Source organism: Rhynchophorus ferrugineus, unplaced genomic scaffold (assembly GCF_030347505.1).
Source record: "Rhynchophorus ferrugineus isolate W39M unplaced genomic scaffold, kcgeb_rfMv2 rfM4, whole genome shotgun sequence".
Taxonomy (NCBI): domain Eukaryota; kingdom Metazoa; phylum Arthropoda; class Insecta; order Coleoptera; family Curculionidae; genus Rhynchophorus; species Rhynchophorus ferrugineus.
Window position 1 is genome coordinate 51084595 of NW_027472583.1, and position 23133 is coordinate 51107727.

The following is a 23133-nucleotide window of genomic DNA, read 5'->3' on the forward strand; positions in this document are numbered from 1 at the left end:
ATTAACCCCGGTATTATTCAATTGACGTAACACCACTGGGTTCCTCATAACTTGCAACCTGTTCCTGGCACCGTAGGACAGCAAAACGACGTACCCGACATGTTTGAAGTCGATACTCGGCGATAAAGTACGACCGATGCTGTATGCGCAATGAAAACGACCACTAACCAGTTCCTCTACCGCGTCCGATCAGAAAAAAGGACAATTACCGCTCCTCCGAACATTACGATCGATTTTTTCGTTGATTTTAACAATCGTAGAGGCGTCAAGCTGGAAAAACTCAAGGAACAGGTTCCTAGAAGTAGTACATCGTAACGCATAATGGTTATTTACTATTGACCAATCCTGGTAAGTGGGTTACTACGTCTTGCAGTCGAGCGTCATCGACCGATAAATCGGGTACCGTTGTAGTTCGAGGGTAGGCAACCAGTAAATTACTTACGCGCTTCAAGTTCCATATAGTAGACAGATGAGATTTACAGATGTTTGGGCGTTGCCAAATGTCTCGTTTCTTAGTAGCTTAGTGGAAAATTTGCAAATTTACCTGTAACAAGAAAAATATTATAGATATTTTATTTTTTATATGCACTAAAATAAAAAACTAGTGCCTACTATTTACTAAGAAAATATATACATATAATTTACAGATCGAATCGAGCTACTCATATGAGAGTCTATTAGAGAACATATTAGCGCATTCAATAAGAATATAATTTATAAATAGTAAAAATAATGTGATAGGCTTTAGAGATACATTGCCATTTAAAGGAAACCTATTAGCATCAAAACATATTCATAGTTATAACTCTAATCTATAAACTATTGTGGCTATATAATTAATAGTAGATTTTAGATGCACTATAATTTTTAAAAAATACATTTGATAACATTTTTCTTCAATTATTTTATTTAGATTAGAATTTTGTTGTATGTTAAAGTCAAATTAAACTAAAACGTGAGTTAATTAGTCAGAGTTGATGCGGCACATTGCGATGGTAAAATAACTTTGAATAGATAAATATTACAATGTAACTGGATAACAATTTTTAATTCCACAGATTTGCTAAAAGTTTAAGAAAATTAAACATTCATCATCAAACATCTCTCAGTTAAACTTTTTTGTGTTGTAGCTACTATCAACTATGTAAAATAAATATTTTGGTAGCCCTGTCAAATATATTTGCATCAGTATGTTAAAATTATTATCATAACGTTCTTCAGTAGGTTTGCTATAGATTTAATTCAAACTTGTCTTAGCCAATATATAGGCAACTTAATTTGAATAATACTATTCTCACAGTACCCAACTAGCCTGGCTATTGTTCTATTATTGTGAATTATTTAGAGTTATTACCTGCAATATCCTGGCCAACGTTATACCGATAGTATCTTTACTTAATGTTCTTCTATATTCTATTATATTCTTCATTCTATTCCATTCACTTTAATTCTATAAATATTTTAACATTATTCTTAAAAAATATTAAATGAATTGCAGTCATTATACAGTCACTAAGGACGAATTGATTCTGATTATATTTCGATTATTTGCCATGATAAATCCTATAATTCTCTGTGAAATATAAGATAAATAATCCATATGACTTCTAAAAGAATTGGTCACTGGCCAGTTGATAGGCCAATGCTGAGGATCGTAGTTCGAAGCCTAGGTTTAGCAGTAGGTCCAGTCCAGATAAACACTAGTATATATAAAAATATTCAAAAAAAAAACGAATAAAATAAGTTAGATTTCATGTTTATCACCATAGTTTGAAATCAATGATTCTGTAAAAAAATATTTCTATAAAAAGTTTTCATACCAAACCAATTTCCAATTCGACATGAAATAAATGAAAATACTGCAAAGCGTTCATTGCAGGTATCCACGCCGTCGGTCCGCACCTAGGCCGCAATAAGCTTAATATTCATATCCTGAATGTATTAGCGTTCTACCTGGTCCCCGGTGCACCATAAAGCTGGCAAAACTACATCGTCGGAAAGGGAAAAGGTTTAATTATCGCATTTTTATCCCGCTCAATTTCCAGCCCCACAATAGTGGACTAAAATATGTTAACAACGCCCTCGGCTTTCATCGTTGCGGCATTTTGTGTTTTCCATCCTATAAATTATTGCTAGATTTCCTAAATTTTATGTTGATAAGCCTCAAAAAAAGACAATAAATTGTAAAAAACTAATTAGTCAACACACAGAAGAAAGATTACAATAAAGAAATTGTTTTGAGTGAAAACTATTGCAGGGGGAATCATAGTATAAAGATATTTTGAGAAATGAAACAGTAAAGACACATTTTAATGGAAATTGTGTACGTTTTAGAACTCATTTCTCGAATGAATAAATATTATTCAGAAAATACATAAGCGTTTGCTAATTAAACTATATGTATAGAGGCAGGTGGTTTAATCAAATGTACCACGATATATTACGTAACTTATTACAAAATATAAATTAATAAATATGTATTAATATTTATGTTGTATTACAACATTGTTGAATGCAGTTGAAATGGTCACTATGGCAGTACCCACTGTGATATAAATAATAGAGCTGCATATTATAAAGGGTGGGAGATTTATTCCAAGAATAATCGAATGCTTATAGTATTTATTGTCTTGTTAAAATCATAAGTTATAGATTTCCTAAATTTTATGTTAATAAGCCTCAAAAAAGATAATAAATTGTACAAAACTAATTAGTCAACACACAGAAGAAAGATTACAATAAATAAATTGTTTTGAGTGAAAACTATTGCAGGGGGAATCATAGTTTATAAAGATATTTTGAGAAATGAAACTGTAAAGACACATTTTAATGGAAATTGTGTACGTTTTAGAACTCATTTCTTGAATAAATATTATTCAGAAAATACATATGCCTTTGCTAACTAAACTATATGTATAGAGGCAGGTGGTTTAATCAAATGTACCACGATATATTACGTAAGTTATTACGAAGTATAAATCAATAAATATGTATTAATATTTATGTTGTATTACAACATCGTTGAATGCAGTTGAAATGGTCACTATGGCAGTACCCACTGTGATACAAATGATACAGCTGCATATTATAAAGAGTGGGAGATTTATTTCAACAATAATCGAATGCTTATAGTATTTATTGTGTTGTTAAAATTATAAGTCATAGATTTCCTAAATTTTATGTTGATAAGCCTCAAAAAAAGACAATAAATTGTACAAAACTAATTAGTCAGCACACAGAAGAAAGATTACAATAAAGAAATTGTTTTGAGTGAAAACTATTGCAGGGGGAATCATAGTTTAAAGATATTTTGAGAAATGAAACAGTAAAGACACACTTTAATGGAAATTGTGTACGTTTTAGAACTCATTTCTTGAATAAATGTTATTCTGTGTTTTTATTAACTGGAAAGAAGAATGTGGTTTGTTATCATCATAACAATGCCAAATTTAAGCCATTAAAAACTATTTGATAATAATGGAGTGGTAAAGATTAAAACTGATCTAATATCAAATAATTGACAATAACTCCAACATTATTTCCATGTTATTAATATTCAGATTCAGAAACATTGTAGCACCAAATTTCAGGGGATATAATATTTCCAGATCATTGTTCGGTTTTCAAAAATAATGTGAATAAATGTAATATTTCAGCTATATTACTACAAACAAAACTTCCAAAAGATAAACTTAAAATAAACTTAATGAAAACATCTCCATGATTAAAGCTGTCGTAGTCGTGTTATTTTTAAATTAACTGACGAAAATAAGAGCCATCGTTGAAAAGGTAAGTATAAAATATATAAATACGGTAAAAATAAACGTAAAACCTTCTGAGTATCATCCCTAGAGGGTTCATTTCAAAGTATGCAGTTGTTAAGAATATTTGAAAAGCATTTTTCGATACGAACGTTTGAAAGAGAAATTAAACAGTAAAGACACATTTGAAAGGAAATTGTGTACGTTTTAGAACTAATTTCTTGAATAAATATTATTCAGAAAATACATATGCGTTTGCTAATTAAACTATAAGTATAGAGGCAGGTGGTTTAATCAAATGTACCACGATATATTACGTAAGTTATTACGAAATATAAATCAATGAATATGTATTAATATTTATGTTGTATTACAACATTGTTGAATGAAGTTGAAATGGTCACTATGACAGTACCCACTGTGATATAAATAATACAGCTGCATGTTATAAAGAGTGGGGTGGGAGATTTATTCTAAGAATAATCGAATGCTTATAGTATTTATTGTCTTGTTAAAATCATAAATTGAAACTAAAATATTTAGAAAACCAAGCATTGAAGGACAGTAGAGAACACTGACTTATTGACTGAGAAGTAACAGATCAATTGAAAAATCCCCGGCCTACCATATTAACATAAATTTTTTTGGCAAAATTAGTTTTTTTATTCAACGCAATTCCTTTCAGGGTGATACACTGATTACAGTGACCCTCTAACTTCTCGTTACCATTTTTGTAGTACGATTTGTCCTTTACTTCAAAATAGGCCTCAGTTTCGTCGATCACCTCTTCATTCGACGAAAATTTCTTCCCAGCGAGCATTCTCTTGAGATCTGAGAACAGGAAATAGTCGCTTGAGGCCAGATCTGGAGAATACGATAAATGAGGAAGCAATTCGAAGCCCAATTCATGGATTTTTGTCATCGTTTTCACTGACTTGTGACACAGTGCATTGTCTTGGTGAAGCAGCACTTTCTTTTCTTCAAATGCGGTTTTTCGGCGATTTCGTCCTTCAAAGGATCCAATAAAGCTATGTAGTAGTCGCTGTTGATGGTCCTTCCTTTTTTCAAGGTAGGCAATGAAAATTATTCCATGCGCATGTTGTTTTTGGTCAAAAGTGAGTTCGCGCGGCACCCACTTTGCACAAAGCTTTCTCATACCCAAATATTTGGTGGATGATATGATTTACACGTTCAGATTATATCTTTAGAGTGTCTGCTATTTCATTTAATTCCAATTTACGGTTTTGAAAAAATCATTTTGTGGCCATGATTTAACAGCCTCTTTGGGGCGTCCACTGCGTTCACCGTCTTCGGTGCTCATTTCACCACGTCTAAACTTAGCATACGAATCCTTGATAGTTGATTTTACTGGGGCAGTGTCCGGAAACTCGGCTTCAAGCCAAACTTTTGCTTCAACTGAATTTTTCCTTTCAAAAAGCAATATTTTATCAACATGCGAAATTCCTTTTTATCCCTTTTTTTACAATAACAAAAGTTGTTTCACTCAAAATGCTATAATTCACAAACTAATGGTCCGACAGCTGCCAAATTTATACGCGCATCTTTTGAGCGTTAGGGCTAACTAAAAAACATATGGATTGAATTCTAGTAGCGCCATCTATGGCCGTCAGGTCGGGGACTTTTCAGTTAACCTGTTATATGTTTCCTTGAACCCTAGTTATGTATTAATGATAGTTATCATTTAACCCAATTTTTATATAATTTTAATTTTTCTCCTCAGAATATGAAGAAAGTGTTGAAGGAGTAAAAACTCTTAAAGAGTATGAACTAAAAATACTTAAAGAGTATGTGAGAAAGCTATGAACCATATAGCTTGAGACAACCTGAGTTGAGTGATTTCATTCGAGAACCAATATTGCAGCAATCTTCTGCAGAATAATGTCATTTCTTACGAGATAAAATCCGAAAGACAGCGATTTCAAGAGCTACTAATTCATTCTTTGTAGATCTAACCATCTGCTAGATGTTTCTTGCAACAAAAAAATGTAATTGTTACTAATCAGCAGGAAAAATAACACTTTAACTGTTGCTACTATATAAAATTAATATTTATCATTTTATTTATAACCAAAATTATTCAAGTTATTTTTTTTTAGTTATTATAATTACAAAAATTAGAAGTACTAAAATGCTTTTCTCCTCATTGTCAACTCAAAATTAATAGGAATCGACTCATGAAGTGAAGAAAAATTTTTTTGTTAGGCAGTGTTATTTATGATAACAATATAAAGCTAGGCTGGTCTAAATTATATTACTGCCTTATAATGTGAAGGTCAGTACAAAAAGAAATCTTTTATCCAATATTTCCAACTTATCACACAAAATAAACTATTTTATTCAACTCCAAAGAGATTCTCCATTAGATTATCGACGATGTGACGAGCTGGGGACATCTCTGGAGGATACTCGAGGCGAAGCAAATTTCCCAAACCAAAAAACATCGCCATTTCAGGTCGCAGGAATTGAGTTACAGTCGGGAGACGATTAGATTATTTCCCCTCCTCCGGTTTCAACGTCGCCCCCCACCCCCCACATCATTTCGGCGCTTCTCCGTCTTTGTCTTTTCTCCATCCGGAATGTAACACGGTTTGCTCGTCGATAGGTTGCCGAATTAGAAACGACGATGATAGATAGGGCTTTTTCTGGAACGGCACCTGAGCTCCATATTTCATCGCAGGGTGCCCCCCTTTCGCTCTCGCGGTGGTTGCTCTCCAATTGTCACCTCGTTCCACCCCGGGCATCAATCAGAGCCCGCCAACTGTAACGCGGATTATTTGCAGGATGGTTTACTAGATCAGGCTGAGAAAAATTGGAAAAAATGTAACGTTAGATATAAAGGAAAAAAAAAGTTGGTCACTTGGTATACACTTTAAAATAGACTTTTTATAATAAAAAATGCAATATTAAATTTTACTGCGTTAAATATTATTTAAACTTATAAAGACTACATTTTCCGAATGTTCAGAACACTATTTTAAGACGTGATGTAGACTAAAACGTTTGGCACCATCCGATCTGGTTTTAGGGCATATATATATATATATATATATATATATATATATATATATATATATATATATATATATATATATATATATATATATATATATATAAGAGAAAAGCATTTTAGTACTTCTAATTTTTGTAATTATAATAAAAAAAATTAAGTTGAATGATTTTGGTTGTAAATAAAATGATAAATATTCATTATATATGCTAGCAACAGTTAAAGTGTTATTTTTCCTGCTGATTAATAACAGTTACATTTTTTGTCCGTCTGCAAGAACCATCTAGCAGACGGTTAAATCTATAAAGAATGAATTAGAAGCTCTTGAAATCGCTGTCTTTCGGATTTTATCTCGTAAGAAATGAGATTATTCTGCAGAAGATTGCTGCAATATTGGTTCTCGAATGAAATCACTCAACTCAGGTTGACTCAAGCTATATGGTTCATAGCTTTCATCAAAATAAAGGCCTTGAGATGTTGAGGACATACTCTTTAATAGTTTTTACTCCTTCAACACTTTCTTCATATTCTGAGGAGAAAAATTAAAAATATATAAAAATTGGGTTAAGTGATAACTATCATTAATACATAACTAGGGTTCAAGGACACATATAACAGGTTAATTGAAAAGTCCCCGGCCTGACGGCCATAGATGGCGCTACTACAATTTAAATCCATATGTTTTTTAGTTAGCCCTAACCCTCAAAAGATGCGTGTATAAATTTGGCAGCTGTCGGACCATTAGTTTGTGAATTATAGCATTTTGAGTGAAACAACTTTTGTTATTGTGAAAAAAAAGGGATAAAAAGGAATTTCGCATGTTGATAAAATATTGCTTTTTGAAGGGAAAAATTCAGTTGAAGCAAAAGTTTGGCTTGAAGCCGAGTTTCCGGACACTGCCCCAGTAAAATCAACTATCAAGGATTCGTATGCTAAGTTTAGACGTGGTGAAATGAGCACCGAAGACGGTGAACGCAGTGGACTGTGATTTTTTCAAAACCGTAAATTGGAATTAAATGAAATAGCAGACACTCTAAAGATATAAACTGAACGTGTAAATCATATCATCCACGAATATTTGGGTATGAGAAAGCTTTATGCAAAGTGGGTGCCGCGCGAGCTCACTTTTGACCAAAAACAACATGCGCATGGAATAATTTTCATTGACTACCTTGAAAAAGGAAGGAACATCAACAGCGACTACTACATAGCTTTATTGGATCCTTTGAAGGACGAAATCGCCGAAAAACCGCATTTGAAGAAAAGAAAGTGCTGCTTCATCAAGACAATGCACTGTGGCACAAGTCAGTGAAAACGATGACAAAAATCCATGAACTGGGCTTCGAATTGTTTCCTCATTTATCGTATTCTCCAGATCCAGATAAAATATATATATATATATATATATATATATATATATATATATATATATATATATATATATATATATATATATATATATATATATATATATATATCTGGTTTTAGGGCATATATATATATATATATATATACATATATATATATATATATATATATATATATATATATATATATATATATATATATATATATATATATATATATTGAAAGTTTTTTAAAGTAACGCTCATAGAAAAAATAGAAATTTCACGGTATAGGCGACCTTGGGGAAATGTTTTGTTTAGTTAAATCAACTGTAGCGCTGCGATCGCAAATTGTGATTGACTAGTTAAAATTCCTGGTGCCGCCACTAACTTGAAATGTGATTGGTCGATCAAATTGTGTGAAATAAGCATTTTCTATCGGCGTCCATTTTTACGTTTGTTGTTTGTAGGTTATGGTTTTTGTTTAGATCACGAAATTTTCGTTTTACGTTGTGCATATTTTCTGTTTTACATTAATTATTATGGAGTAATAATATAAAAATTGATGACAATGCGTCAGTGTAGTAAAAGATGTAGTGTACCGGGGTAAAATTCTACTACGGAAATTAGACATCGTTTCCCAAAGAATGATCTCGCTCCTTTCCAAAAATGGGTTGATCAAGTAAATAGTAGTAAGTTACCTGGATAAACCACAATGCAAATATATCAACGTCATGGTGTCTGTCACGGACATTTTAGTGAAAAATTTAGAATTATCCTTCCTTCGCGAACAGGTATTATGGTAAATGCATATCCATCATTGGTTTTATCAGGTACATATAAAATTATCTATCTACTACATGTCTGTTTATATATTGTTTGTTTACAGAAATTCAAAACCTTATAAAGATATTAGTATGCTGTCAGTGTGATGTCTCTACATAAAGAAGCCTTACAAGAAGGAAAAAATTAATATAACTGGATAATTAGTAGTAATAAATACTACTTTTAATTGTAAAATATCCCTAAAATATTTGCGATACTTTAACTTTTTAGAACAATCAGTGTTCAATCATTTTATAGTAGAGGAATTATATATTTAAATTTGATTGCCTTGTTAAGAAACTATTTGTTATGATGCCATCAATACATTTAATTGCTAGTTTTAGGGGATTTTTTACCTTAAAGAAATCTATTTTGTCTAAATTTACAAATAACTACATTTGTTTAACAAATCTTAACCAAGATTGCTTAAAGAATTTTGTTGGATCTATTAGAGGTCATGGAGGTAGAAACAGCATCCTTCCCCTAGTATGTTCGAGAAATTTTTAAAAGGGCTCATCACTTCAATTTTTTCACACCATTCTCCCGGAGAAAATTGTGAAGAAGATGAACGTGTTAGATAACTTATATTCTTTTTTAACGGGAGATCTAGTACCACTTGAGGTTGTTAAATCACCAGTTGAGTCTATATTTTCAGTTCCAGAGAATTTTGCTCTGAGGAAAACGAATCTAATATTGTATTTTAGTCTTATTCCAGGCTATTTAACAAAACTTCTGAAAAAGAGACAACATGCAATATTTGTCTATATTCTATATTAAGTAGTTCCACAGTTTAAATACTCTAAAATCTAAATATTTTTAAAAAACACATCAATTTTTAGTGTTTCAACTGTCCAATCCATAATGATTTCCAAGACCAAATTTTAAGTTATTATGAGGTGTGATTGTATTTTTGGTTTAATGAAGTTAATGCAATATCAACAGGGAAGGATTTAAAGTTTACCTTCAATATATCAAGATAAGTTAGAACTCTAATAGATCCCATAAAATTGATGGCACTAAACATATATGAGAAGGCGTTATAGAAGAATTACAGATATTTTAATGTTGCCTAGAATACAGTTCATAATTGTTTATATATATTTATATTATTTACACTTATGTATATTTGTATAGGATTTTATTTTAATAAATTAAAATTTAAATTTGATTTTTATTTAAATACTATTGGCCAATAAATGTGACGTCACAAAATAATCAGGGGAAATGGCAGACCAATCAAAGCAAACTAACCAATCAAATTCGCGTTGTCAGCGCCGCCAATGATTGGACTAAGCGATACTTTGCCCCACTACTTACCATTGCAGTTGCACACCCCTGGTAATGCTTCATGGATATGGGTGACATCGAAACATTGCAACGTTACCGCATCAACTCTGAGTTTTAGTTCAGTTTGGCTTTGACATATAAGAAAATTCTAATTTAAATAAAATAATTGAACAAAAATGTTATCATAAACTGCAAAAAAAATGTATCATAAATGTAAATAGAATATTATGCAAATATAACAAATACAAATACATTTTTAAACAATGCATACAAAATACCCAGAACTTATTCGATGTGTTATATATAATATTCAGCCTAGGATTCCAATCCGATTCCGTATTAACAACCCCTTAAAGTCAATTTTGGGGTATATTTCGGATTAATCCGCGGCAGAGCGATAATGAGCGGGAGATAAGGACTCGCGCGAGGGGATGCTCGGATTTAGGGGGAGGGGGGAGTATTAATGCGGGTCGCGCCACTATTAGTAGCTCATAACTGCGATGTTTTAACACCCCCAGAGGATTGTTAATACGGGCTCGTACGTAACAGCGGATCCGAGACTCTCTCATATAAACCGGGCTTATCTGAAGGGAGAGATCGCTTCTTGCGCGTACTAGAACCGGCGGGCTATAGCCTTAAGTCAAACAGATTTGCTGCCGGAGTGATATATCGTTTGTGGCGGGAAGGAAATCATCTAGAGTCTGAAAGTTACAGGAGGCGCAGCGTTAACTGTCGGTTTAAAATGGCGAACGAACGGAAATACGTCGCAAATCACACAACAAATTATGGTTGGTAGGTTATATTTTCTATTAAATTATTCCTTGTTATTCAAAATAATAAAATTAAATACCAAATTCAAAAAAAAAAAAGAAAAATTATTAGAAAGAACCTGTTTGATATTATAAAAAGGAACTTCAGATAAGAGTCATTATGAGACAAAGCTGAGAATTAAATTAATAAACCAAGTTAAATTTATTCACTTAGTTCAATAATTACCAGATCCGTAGAATAACAAAAGTAACTGAAAAATCCTGTGAAGGTAAAAAGGTATGTTCAGCTATATTCTTAAATAATGTATTACTGTAGAATAGGCCTTTGATAAGGACTTATTCATCTACCGCTATAGAAAATGTTACAGAAATAATATGCCGAACTATTAAAATCTGACATTCTATAATAAAACCTACTCTACCTCCCTACTAAGGCTAGTCTATAATAAAAGAAGCTAAAGCAGGCGCACCACAAGGAAGTGCATTGGGTCTAATTTCTTTACCTAGTTAAAATAAACGAAAGTAAAACTGTACATGTGCAGTTCACATATAATCAGACTACACAAGCAACAAGAATAATAAATAGTACTATCAGAACATATAGTAATAACGCTAAATATAACGGAATGAATCTTGATGCAAAACTTCACTGGATGGAATATGTAAAAATAATAGGATAGAAGTGGAGTTCAAATATAGGAAAATGTATTGGTTAATTGGAAGAAAATCATAATTATCCGTATACAATAAATTGCTATTATACAAGCAACTATTCAAACATATTTTGACTAATGGTATTCAATTATTCAAGATCTGCGAAAAGTAATATAAACGAAGGTTTTTCAGAACAAAGCTATTAATACCTTGTAATATAATGGTGTTTCGTAACAATATGCTAGTCATAGTAAGAACTTCATCATTGGTGATGTCGAAATATTCATTCCCAGTAATCCGGCCAGTGATGTAAATGCGAGGACTGACTTAATGCCTGACTGTAGGCCTTTTGGAGTTTTTTATACATACACTCGGTCGTTTATAGGAAACAATGTAAACGATAATTCATGTGACCATGACCAATTATTCCTATCATGAATAGTCCAGGTTTTATGATTGTTGACTAATTTCTTTCGCAGCTTAGCGGTGGATCCTTAAAAGGCTTTCGTAATTGTATATTATCTTCTCCAACATTTTTGACAATTCAATAAAAATTGATAGTAAATAAAGTATATAACAGATCAATTGAAAAGTCCCCGGCCTACCATAGTAAAACATATTTTATTGGCGAAATTAGTTTTTTTTATTTAACATAAGTCCTTTCAAGGGTGATGCACTGATTATAGCGAGCATTCTCTTGAGATCTGAGAACAGGAAATAGTCGCTGGGGGCCAGATCTGGAGAATACGTTGGACAAAGAAGCAATACGAATTCATTGATTTTTGACACGGTGCATTGTCTTGGTGAAGCAGCACTTTCTTTTTTACAAATGCAGCCGTTTTTCGGCGATTTCGTTCTTTAAACGACCCAATAACGCTATGTAATAGTCGCTGTTGATGGTCCTTCCTTTTTCAAGGTAGTCAATGGAAATTATTCCATGCGCATCCCAAAATACAGGCGCCATAACCTTGCTTGCCGACTGTTGCGTTTTCCCACGCTTTGGAGCCGATTCAACGTGTGCAGTCCACTCGGATGACTGTGACATTGGACTTCCGAGTGAAATGATGGAGGCATGTTTCATCCATTGTCACATATCGATGTAAAAACTCGGGTTTATTACGCTTGATCCTCTTCAAACACTGCTCCCAATCATCAACTCGTCGTTGTTCTTGATCAAAAGTGAACTCGCGCGGCACCCATTTTGTACAGAGCTTTCTCATACTCAAATATTCGTGAATGATACGTTCAGTTGATATCTTTAGAGGGTCGGCTATTTCATTCAGTTTCAATTTACGGTCATTCAAAACTATTTTGTGTTAATTTTTAATGTTTTCGTTGGTAACAACCCCTTTTGGGCGTTCACTGCGTTCACCGCCTTGGGTGCACATTTCATCAAGTCTAAACTTAGCATACGAATCTTTGATGGCCATACGAAGCTTTCCTGAGACAGTATCCGGTAAGTCGGCATCAAGCCAAGTTTTTGCATCAACTGTATTTTTTCCCTTCCAAAAACAACATTTTATCAACACGCCAAATTCCTTTTTATCCATTTTTTTCACAATAATAAAAGTTGCTTCACTCAAAATGTTACAATTCACAAACTAATTATCCGACAGTTGTCAAATTTATACACGCATCTTTTGAGTGTTAGAGCTAACTAAAAAAACATATAGATTTAATTCTAGTAGCGCCATCTAAGTGCCAAGCCGGGGACTTTTCAATTGACCTGTTACACTTTCTATGCGGTATGAAGGTAATTTTTTATAATATTTAATAAGAGGTAAATAAGGTATACAAGAGGATGTAAATGTAAAAAAAATTGAAAGCTAATTTAAAAGTAATTAAAGAGATAAAACGCCAGTGTTTCGGAAGCAGTGTTGCAGTTTAAATGAAGAAATGGAACTACTTAGCGGAATGATTGGGCTCCAAAAATGAATATTCCACGCTGATGTCAATTTTTGGTTCCTGGAAGGTACAGTTCTAAGTTTTGATTTCTGCTTGGTTATTGGACTGCGTATTGGCCAATGAGTTGGGCCAAGATAAAAATAAGTAATAATTGCTTGCGGAAATGTTTGTGTTGTATCCAACCTATGTCACTTATCACTAATCTACAAACACTTAATTGTAGATATTTCAGTAAGTTTTCAGTAAGTAAGGTTTAACACTAAATTATAATTGGGTCCACTTCGGTATAGTAGACCTAGATAAATAAATAATTGATTTGACAATAACTCTTTTCTAATATTTTGTTTGAATCGACCCTAAGCTGATTTGGATAAAATCTTGATCAACTAGCCCCACTATACCCTATATAAAGAAGAACCAGAAATTGGCAGGACGATCTGCAAAGCTCAGAGAAAAAATACTCAGCGAAGTATTAAACACCTGGACACTAGCAAATATTTTATGAGAAGAAAAGGGCCAAGCCAGAGAATTTTAAACAATATTAATTTTCGAAATCGACATTGTATGATCCCCTTTTAAAGAATGACCCCCTGTCCTGCAATCAAAGCGTAATTTCTTGCGGTCGGATGTTTGCCTGGTGCCTTCTTTGTTTCGGCAGCGGGATATCAATTGGAAGACAATTTCTTAATTGGTTGCATTAATCATCGGTCGATTCGTCCTGTTCTTATTTTGACCAGACGGTCACGCGATGAACGTATCTCATGCACCATTAATGGCCCGTAGCGATGCTCGATCACTTGTAATAGCGTCGCATGGTGGAGCCCATTTTTAACATCAATTAGTCGGGAACGCAAACAACATTTTTCTCTGGCCAAATCGCTGCATTACAAGGAATCATCAATAACTAGCATTAATATTCCGGTAAAAATGTTTTTATAAAGCGTGGAATAAAATTAAGAAGCCCCTACATGAAGTATGTTAGTAAGTTTGCAGCTTATTTATTCTACTATTTGTCACTGTTAAATTTCCGCCATTAACTGCCGCCACCGCCATTAAGTTGATGTTTTAAATCCTGGGAATCTCTTTCAATTAAAATCAGAATTAAATAGCTTAATGTCTAATTGCTTTAATAGTTAGAGTTATTTAATTGCTAACTACATAGTAAGACTCGTAAGCTAATTAACGTAAGTTTATGACAATGAATTCGTCAAAGTGATGAACAGGATACTACTGAGATAGTTGCGGGTTCGAATCCCATAATCGTTTATAATTGTCTATAGAGGAGATAGGGTAGTTGGTCTTTGGGATGTTAGTTAATTAGTCTTCATATCCAGATTAAAATATATTACAACTCACAATATTAGTTATTACAACGATTTTTTATACAAATTTTAAGGTCTCTTTTTACCAACTAGGGGACCAACATGTGGACTGGACCTACAGTCTAATATGGGCTCCCAAACACGGTCGCCTGCATTAAGCCTACAGACTGGAGAGTGACCAACTTAGAAATCATCCCAGAAGACATCCGGTTTTACCTAGCCTGGTTACTGGCGTGACTGAGAAAATGTTTTTTTTGTCAGATTTTACACGCTTGCCTAGAACAATCACAAATATTAAACATTCACAAACATAAATATACGACCACGCCAAAAGCGACCATCGCAACGGTATGTGGACTGTCCTGGCGCCAACCAAGCCGGCTACAACGATTATTATGTACATATTTTATTTTAATTTTTTTTTGTGTTAAAAATCTAACTTTGATTATTTTTAATTTTTCGTGAGTTCCTTACATATTTTTTGAAATCGGTTAAATTTTTTTATTAAAAATATTTTATGTGTTAATTAAAATTAATTTATTTTTAATTCCTTGTAGATTTGAAAGAACCTGATACAAATCTTCATTCGCAGAATAGCAGAGTGCATTTTGGTAGTTAACGAACATTTTCCATCACATTTTATGCGATTTTCAGCAAGGAAATACTTTTAAACCATGGAAATCAATCTGTAATATTATTTGTGCTGATTCTGAGTATCAAATTTATCAACCAAACCAAAATTTATCATATTCGCAAGGATACATCGTTGCAGCTCGAACGGGAAGTATCCAGCATACTCCCAGACATAGTACCTTCACATTTCCCCATGTTCCGATCGATACAATAAGGCTTGTTTAATATACGGCTTCAAGATTCTGAAGAAAGTTTAAAATGGATAGATGCTTAGATGCCATAGACACGGTATTGCCATGTTGTTAAAAATATGGGAAAAAGTTGTAGAAAATGATGGAAAATAATGATCATTTTATATTTTAACAATTTTCAATAAATGTTAATTTAAAGTTTAAATTAATTAGAATATATGTAATCATCTAATAGGATGGAAGCCTAAAAATCATTCTCACTTAATTCTTACATATACAGAGTCGATAATGTCAAGTAAGCATTAAGTTGGTCGAGAAAATAAAAAATGTGTTACACAATACGATTTCTAGTCAAAAATCTAAAGCGAACCGGCATGTTAGAAGAAATAATAAACATCGCTGACATTATTATGGAGTGAAATATCGACGCAGACGATAAATAAAGACATAGAGGACAATAAAAAGCGGCATATTCCCCGGTGAATAGACCGTGGCCAGATAGCAGCGACTAAAAGGAATCGAAAGGCGATCTCTTGAATCGGAAATCTTCACGATATGTACGCTAAGAGACACCCGAGAGATTAATGGACCCGGAAGAGCAACGGCAATGGAAGAACTTCATTACGATTCACTGCGCGGGAATACGAGTCTGAGAAGTTGGCCGTGATGAATTAATGGAATGATTAGCGGCGGACAGATCGGGCGACATGGACTATTAATTGTAACTTGTTTATAATTACGCGTCAATTGGTCGTTTCTTTTTTCTTGGCGAGTCTTTAAGCGTTGACGCCTCCTCGCTGATGATGAACAAATCGTTTATTCGAGCTTAGCAGTTTATCACACTTATTAAAGTATCGGGTGATTAATTGATGTTTCATCATTAACGCTATTTGTATATATTTAATACAATATTTAACCTTAATTAAGTCAAACAGGTTAATCAATCAATTTACTTAATTCATTTTTATTTTCCAAGTTTTTATGATTTTAACATTCATATAATTCATGTTAATGTGGTAAAAAGAAATCCATCAATACAGGGCTCTAATAAATTCTATCCCGGGCTGTAGAAGTCTGACCGATATACTCTAAATTGCATTATAAAGGTGACATTTCATGCTATAAAAACTTAGTTGACACTTTTTTTTGAAATAATGAACTGAGTTTTGTTGAATTCACCTCAGAGATGGATATCAGCAAAGACAAAACACGCTTTTTCAACGATAGAGGTCTCTAATCTTAATTCAAGATCTCCAATATCCACTCTATAACCTTTGAATATCAAATTCTTGATGAGCTTGATGTAATTGTTATTGAAGCAAGTATATATTGAAAGGTGATTGAAAAATGTATTCCCTTCCAAACGTTCTCTTACCTTGCTTGCACAAATTATATCACTGTGGCGTGTTGTGAATAGCGATGAAAAGTTAACTTATTACGAGAATATCAAACGCAAATAGTGATGGGTTAGCCCAGATGAGTCAACCACGGTGATTCTGAAGCAGAATATTCGTGACAATAAACTGTTGCTGTACATATTGGTGGGATCAGCAAGCAGTAGTCTATTATGAGGTACAAAAACAGAATGAAAATATTACAGCAGATGTCGACTGATGTCAACTCAAGAAATTGAATGCTGTACTATTAAAAAAAGCAAAGCAAGTTAACACCTTTATTAAAGCATCGGGTGATTAAATGACGTTTCATCATTAACGCTATTTCTATATATTTAATCTAATATTTAAACTTAATTAAGTCAAACAGGTTAATCAATCAATTTACTTAATTCATTTTTATTTTCCAAGTTTTTATGATTTTAACATTCACGTAATTCATACTAATGTGGTAAAAATTTACTGTTGAAATAAAATATTAGGTCTGGTAAAAAGAAATCCATTAATACATGGCTCTAATAAATTCTATCTCGGGCTGCAGAACTCTGACCGGTATACTCTAAATAGCATTAGAAAGGTGACATTTCATGTTATAAAAACTTAGTTGACAGTTTTTTTTGAAATAATGAACTGAGTTTTGTTTGAATTCATCTCAAAGATGGTTACCAGCAAAGAGAAAATACGCTTTTTCAACGATAGAGGTCTCTAATCTTAATCCCAAAATGTATCCCATTCCAAACGTTTTCTTGTCTTTGTTACACAATTTATATCACTCCGATGTGTTGTGAATAGCGATGAAAAGTCGACTTATTACGACAATATCAAACGCAAATAGTGATGGGTTAGTCCAGATTAGTCAACCACAGTGATTCTGAAACAAAATATTAGTGACAATAAACTCTTGCTGTACTTACTGGTGGAATCAGCAAGCAGTACTTTATTATTAGCTACAAAAACCGAATGAAAATGTTACAGCAGATGTCTACTGATATCAACTGAAGAAATTGAATGATGTACTGTTACAAAAAGCGAAGCAAGTTAACACATTTATTAAAGCATCGGGTGATTAAATGACGTTTCATCATTAACGCTATTTCTATATATTTAATCTGGTATTTAAACTCAATCAAGTCGAACAGGTTCATATTTCTCTCTCAAATTTTTATGGTTTAATTATCCATATAATTCATACTATCGTGGTTAAAAATTGACTGAAAATTGAAGTGAAATAAAATAATAGGTCTGGTAAAAAGAAATCCATTAATAGATAGGCTATAGAAGTCTGACAGATTTACACTAATATAAAACAGACTTTAAAAATGTTAAACAAAAACTGTTTAAAAAACAGTTAAACTGAGTTTTGTTTGAACTCACGTAAAAGATGCATATCAGCAAAGAGAAAACACGATAATATAATAAACAGTTTTTCAACTATAGAGGTCTCTAATCTCAACCCAAGATCTCAATTGCTACCCCACCTCATCTTTGAATATCAAATCCTTGATGTGCTTCTTTTAGTTATCATTAGCAGATGTTGAAGGGTGACCAGAATATTCATCATCTTCCAAACCTTTTCTGGCATTGCTTCAGCAATTTATTTCAATTCAAAATAGTTAGGATAAATCCTAATATTTAGAAACATGAAAAACCATTTTTACAACAAAATTTATCGGTCATTTATTCTCATTTTTGTTCCTGAATTGAGGTAAGTAAATTATTTAAACTACACAAATAATTACAGTAAATTATTACAGCATATAATCTTCGTCTATCTTCTCACAATAAAGAAACTGGATCCTTAGAAACAATCAAAGCTTTAACCCATTTCTCAATTCCTCATAAGTGTATTTGAGAGAAAGACGACTTTAAGACCTGTCAAAGTTTCGTCATAATCATTAATTCAAATTCATATTTTCACCGGTATATAGCTGAGCGTTATCTTGTAAACATTCCCTCATAAGATCTTTTGACACATTAATCTACTTACTTATAATACGATCAGATTGTATATGTTTTTATAGCGTTCGTTTTACTCGTTCGATAGTTTTACTATACTCTAATATCCCACCAGATAATATGATATCACTTAAGCCCATCAAATATACAGCCAAACTTCTGCAACAGTTAATATATAAAATTTTAATGTTATCTAATCATATAATATATATTTTCTTTCCCATTTTTATCTCTGAACGGTTTCTATTGTTTCTAGATATTTAATTCATTGATATTTAGTGCTCTTGTTCTTGTATTTGATTTTTATGGGATTTTGACCAGTAATTTTCATGTAAATGTTATCTGCCATCTACATTGAAGTTACCTTTTCGGCAACTATTCCGAAATTAATACTTAAACGAAGTTAATAAACTATTATATACTAATAAACTACATTAACTTGTCTATATTATAACATTAGTTAGTTAATGATATAAGAGTTTGGATTTTTCTTTTATTTTATTATATCATTACTGTAAGATGTACAAACACATTGAGGTTGTTACATATAAAATCTTATATGCACGTTTGGTTAATATAGTTTTAATTCGTAGTGACCTTAGTTATTATGTGTATATAAGATCGTAAAAAATAATTAAATTAAGGTTCACGAAGAAGACATTAAATTTAGTTAATTATATAATATAGTGCTCATAAAGCTTAATTAATTTCAATGTAGGTCCATTGTATGCATAATGAAGTATATTTTCCAGTATTTGAATTTTAACCACATACGATATTAATAAGTAATGATTTGAAGGTTTATTCGTATTGACTATAGTAATAATATAGAATAGAGATTCTAAAAAATCGTTTATTTTTGACTTAAAGATGCCACTACTAAGATTTGAGTAGAAATATATGAAATATTAAATACTATTTTAAAAGTTCAGCATATTAAGTTAAATATCAATCAAAAGGGAAATGAAAAAGCCTTTCCTAACCATCATTCCGACTTTTGTATATATTTGAACTTGTTGACGTGTTTTCATTTTATTTGTAAAGAAAATATTACCACTATTATTATGTAGTACTATATCTTCACAACCATTCTATGGTCTTTAAATAGAACTGCTATGATATTATTAATTGAAGCGTAGTGTCTTGGGACCACTCCTATATCTGCTCTATGGGGTTGATATCCCAACAACAACAGAAATAGTAGTTGAGACATTTGTCGACGACACAGCGTCAACGTCGGCTGTAGAAAAAGTTAAGCAAAATACGTCGAAATACATCTTGTTGGGTTAAGTAGGAAATACCATGTTAGACAAATAGCAGAGCAGATTAGACTGAAGTAACTGTACTGGTTAGTCAAAGTGGGGCTCCACTATAACATCAAACTAACTAGTAATCCAACACACTAAAACAAAGTTCTACGATAAATTGCCAATGTTTATCGCTACGTAACCAATGAAGAGCTGCACGATGACCTCGAAATTAAATGGATAGACTAAGTGATCCAAGATTTCGACTTAAAACATGAAATAAGTTGAGCTAAATCATAGCAACGTGGAAGCAATAGAGCTACCATATATCATTATCAGCTTATAGTGTCTAAAGAGTATTCCATGTTAGTATGACCAACAGGGTTCTACAATTGCTAAAACTTATTAAAATAGAGTTACGTACTGAAAAATTCAATAATAATTTTATGACGTGGATATGTATTTGACAAGAATTACTTTTACATAGCTGATAGCTGATTATTTTAACACAAATAACAAAGTTTAAATTAGGTACATTCGATAATATATGTTTGATTTTCTTGGAGAACTTTTAGCAGGTCTGGAAAAAGTGTATAAACTATAATATTTATGTATTTTTATATTTAAAATGTACATGGTACTTATATACTAGTTATTAATTTTGCTTTTATACTGATGTTATTGTTCAGGTTTAAGATTTTATTCCTAAATTTAATTGGCACTTGATGGATGTACTCCACAGGTGCACTTCCAGTAAAGTCCACTTTTGTCAAGCATTTGTAATATTTCGTAAACCTTTTAACCTCCTTGCTGACCATTGGTACCGTTAAATCTTTATGGATTTGTGATGTATCATTGAGCATCAACAATTCTGTGAAGAACTTTTTCCACTAGAGCATCCAGTGTCTTGTTTAAGTATTTTACTGTATTCGCGAAGTGGAATACAGTAAAATACTTAATTATTATGTACTTGTTAATTATGTAGAATGTTATTGACTGCTCTTTGTACTCTAGTTACAGTTTTCTCAGTATTGTTACGTCTGTATTGCAAATGTGATGATATTACTTCTCTATATTTAGGAATATCACTAGAATAAGTACAATATTGGGTCAATGACACTACCTTGTTGTACACCGGCTTAGACGGATTTCATTAATTTCATTTTTCGTCACCGTATCTTATTCTGAAGTAACTATTAGAAATGTAGTATTTGAGAAGCCGGCTACTCATGTCATATATTATTAAAAGGTTTGGACCACGTCTAGAAGTTTGTCTGGTTTCTCTTACTTTGTGTGGCTTCAGTGACAATACTTGAGCTTGATACATATTGAACTGACTTTGTGCGCACTAGTAAAGTAATTATCTAATATTAAATATAATTTCTCATACTGTTTGATAACTGAAGCACGTGATATGGAGTAGTATATTTTCTAGAGTATTCTCTAAATTAAAATGTTAGGTTGTTTTTATTGTTATCATACTTAAGTTGAAATATTCTGTATGCGGTAGTTATTCAATGCTTCAAGATATTAGATGAAACAGATTACTGAGAATATTATTATTTTTAATTAAAATTATTGATATCCGCTTGAGGAGCAGTTTATTTTTTTTACCAAGTACCGCTGATATTATAGGAAGATCAGCTCGTCTCGATTTACTAGGCGATGAAAAGTAGGTCGTAAATATTTTTACGAGCCCAGCGACGGTAAAATTGCAAAGTACGTCCCACTTAAGCGAACAATCGCAAGATTTGCACTCGTCGCGAATGCGGAAAATTAAAACAAACGAAGACGCGCCGAAGCGATAAGTCAGCCGTCGCCCGCGTCCCGCAATTTTTTTCACGCCGTTTTTCCCCATTAAACGGGAAACGGCCCTCGAGTCCCCGAGACCCATTACGATAATCAAACGACGACAAAAACTTTCGCCGGTTTAATTTCACAGCCGAAGGGCCACCGCCGCCGCAACGGAAAAATGAAAAATCACGAAAGTCATTATTGGGAATGACATAAATCATTCGCAGGAACGCGATAATGCAGGAGGTATTTAACACGCCCTAAGACGAGGCTGTGCTGCGATAGTTCTGATGCTCTATCTACCTTAGGTTAGATGGGGTTCTTGAGTGAAAACATGTTTTAATTTTACGTATTTTTGGCTGCATAAACAAACTTCATAATATTAGAATTCATACGAAGCGTATAATAAATGTAAATTTTTGTAAAATTTATAAAATGAACCAACCACTGTCAGAAGTTGTCTATAATCAGATAAATAGAATAGAACAAATCCAGCTGGCTGGGTAATTACTAAAAGAGGAATTTCCTTTCATGAACATTGGAAAACCAGCTCCTTGTTGGAGCATTTTTGGCGAGAAATCTGTATACACGTACTGACGATCACAAACTTGAGTTACATTGTAACGAACATATTTTTTATATTTAAATAGAGTTCAAGTAAAGTAAAGGATGATAAAGATTTTGCTTTTATCGCAGACTAACTCTAACACTATTTCTGAAGTCTTTGTTTGATCACTGTCCCTATCTGCAAAAAGCAATAAAATTATCATTTTCCTTACTAGTACTGCTGCTTCTGTTGCTAACAGGCATTTTTTTAAATTTGCGTTTAAGTTATGAATATCAAGATTTTGAAGATTTTTGCCGTTCATCTGTTTTTTTTTGGAAACCAACACGTTTTGCAACCAGTGTGGTATAATATCATTATGTCTATTTATTTAAGGTGACAGTTTCAGGTGACACAAAAAAACTTATCGAATCTTCGTTCTATGCTCACTTTTAGTTGTGATGCTATAACAGTAA

General features: G+C 32.5%; 1 protein-coding gene and 1 long non-coding RNA gene across 2 annotated transcripts in view; one reads left to right on the plus strand and one right to left on the minus strand.

Annotated features, from left to right (window-relative positions):
• Window positions 1–23133, minus strand: part of esn (espinas) — a 445040-nt gene that overhangs the window by 228732 nt on the left and 193175 nt on the right. The window lies entirely within an intron of this gene.
• Window positions 8595–10128, plus strand: LOC143196533 (uncharacterized). The gene is made up of 2 exons (XR_013005759.1): window positions 8595–8968; window positions 9025–10128. It is a non-coding gene; the product is annotated as an uncharacterized LOC143196533 (long non-coding RNA).